Here is a 2,788-nt window from a genome sequence, read left to right as displayed (position 1 = left end):
GGGTTGGGGGAGATCCAGGGGGTCTCTGGCAGGTGGGGCGGTGGGCAGGAGGCTCATCCTGCGGGGTGAGGCGAGGCAAGGCGAGGCAGGGCGGGGGTGCCATTGTCACAAGGCAAGGTGAGGCAGGGGCCGGGGCGGCTGCTGCCTGACACCATCAGCCCCTGCACACAGAGGCCAGCGAGAACATGGGTGCTGGGATGTATCCGGCCATGTGGGACCTCGGCGAATTAGCAGGCGGCTGGTTGAAGAGGGACGGTTGCCATCTCTGGGGCATGGCGTGCGTGCCCACAGAGAGGGCTCTGAGTGCTGCCTCTGGCACGTGTGCCATAGGTTCGCCACCACTGTTCTAGGATGAGAAGAGAAATCTCTTCAAGAAAAAATAAAGAAAGTCCAGTTGTCTTTTGAAGAAGCACCTTTGAGACAACCATGACCTGGATGTCTGAGAATCTCCATAGACATTTAGATAATTTGCTGTTCATAATAAATACAGTTTTCCACAGACTTGGTGGTATTGCTAGGGAAGAAGGGGAAAAAAAGAGAAAAACTTTCCATTTTAAAATCTTACTATCTCAATTGATTTGAATGGAAAGTTGTACAGAGTAAGTCAGTTAAATCAGATACGGTTACCATCCAGGGCACAGTTTTGATAGTCTTCTTATGTTAATCTGTATAGCATTTTAAATCATGCCATTTGTATTGTCTTGACTTTGATGTTGCCATTTGCCAAAGGACAATTTTCATTTAAATTCAGGTCAGCTGGTCATCAGCTCTACAGAAAAAGATTCATAACTCCAAGCACGAAAATAATTATCCATTGACCTCAATGTCTGGGAGATCACTGGAGATGATCCTCCGTTATTTAAGAGATGAAAGTCTTCTTGAAAGAGAGTGTCGGTTTAGAAATGGGGCAATTTTAAATAAATGCCATTTGTGACATAGGATTAGCAGTTAGGGTCCTCAAAGCTGCAGCCAATTTTAAAAGAAAAAGGGTATGTATGAGAGCATCAATATCTTTTATGAACGTTCACATATTCTGCATAATTTATAGATGTTCACATATTCTGTAACATGTATTGCAAGTTTTCATTTTTGGATAGGTATTGTTTACAAATGAGCCATAGCTGTTCTTAGAATCATAGGGCTTGAAGGGACCTTGGGGGACATCTAGTCCCACCCCCTGCTCAAGGCAGGAGACCTTATACATACCATCCTGGCCAAATGGCTGTCCAATCTCTTCTTAAAAATCTCCAGCGATGGAGCACCACAACTCTGGGGTGGGGCAAGCTATTCCATTGATTAATTTCTCTTACTATCAGAAAATCTCGCTTACTTTTAGGTAGGCTCTCTAATGAAGGAGAATATTTGTAGATCAAGGTTGAAATGAAGGGTCCTTGGTGCTCTCTGAGCTTGCTGGTTTTGTTGCAGACATTTCATTACCCAAGCTAGGTAAAAAAGGAGAAAGATGTTGCAATGCTGCTTAGAGCTTGCTGCACCAGAGAAGGAAATCAAGGAGTGCTAAAGTGTAAATATTCTGAATGCGGCTAAAAGGAGAGATTAACGGAGAGGGTGCTTACTCCTGACTGAAGTGTATTTCTCTTTCAGAATGGTTCTCAACTAGTTCTCCTGGTTCTCAACTGTCTTTCAACCCTGTTTCATATATCAAAAAAGTAAAAAGTAAAAAAAAAAAGCTGAGCTGGCAGCTACTGAGGGATGGCAAATGTGTGCTGCATTGCAACAACATGAAGCCAAATCTGTACGGTAGAAGCGTCCATTCAGATAACATAGCAAAATGGATTATCATCCAGGCACGCAATGATCTTTTTAAACATTTGACTCTGGCTTAGATGAAATGAGGAACTTAAATACAGTATGATGAGATTTTCTGCTAGTTAAAAAGATTTCTAGGAAAGGCAATTTCAGTGACATTTTTGGATTCAAACAATTCAAAAATGATGAGATATCACTGGTGGGACCCCAGTTTATTTTTTTAAACTGCTACTTATTACATTTGGGGTGGGGCTTGGTGGTAGACTTTGTATAAATATAAATATAAATAAGTTATTAGCTGTCCATCTTGCCACAGAGTAACTCTTGGAGGCATATATGTTTATGTATGTGTTTGTGTATATATGTGTGTGTGTATAATATACACACACATGCACATACACGCACATACACACAAACACAAATATAAATAAATTGGGGAGGTAGGTGCTGGGGAGAATGCACAAATGGAGCTTTGTATGAGAACACAAGCACTGTCTGTTCAAGTGCCCTCCCTCATTAAGTTTATGAGCAGTTAAAAAAACTGTTGTGATTGTTTCCTTACTATTCATGCATATATTGATTCTTTGGATAGTTTGTAAGATCTTCAAAGGCTAGCTTGGTTCCTCCCAGTAAAGTTCTTTGTAATGAGCTGAGCACCATAGAAGGACAATACAAGGAAACACCTTTTTGTTCTTGTTCTTGTCCAGTGATAGCAGGGCCAGGCAACTGAGTGCCCTCTAAATATTTTAGATTTCAGACATCAGTTTCAGATAGGATAGGCAATGGTAAGGGATTTAATGAAAAGAAGGATGACTTACAACATCTCAGGGGCTACCACAAAGAAGAGGGAGTCAAGCTATTTTCCAAGGCGCCTGAAGGCAGGACAAGAAGCAACGGATGGAAACTATTCAAGGAGAGAAGCAACCTAGAACTAAGGAGAAATTCCCTGACAGTTAGAACAATTAACCAGTGGAACAACTTGCCTCCAGAAGTTATGGATGCAGAGTTTGCAAGTTTCAGA

Source organism: Crotalus tigris, unplaced genomic scaffold (genome assembly GCF_016545835.1).
Source record: "Crotalus tigris isolate CLP2741 ecotype Arizona unplaced genomic scaffold, ASM1654583v1 scf7180000018549.3470463, whole genome shotgun sequence".
NCBI lineage: Eukaryota > Metazoa > Chordata > Lepidosauria > Squamata > Viperidae > Crotalus > Crotalus tigris.
The sequence above is the reverse complement of the archived record's forward strand: the minus strand, read 5'-3'. Positions refer to the sequence as shown.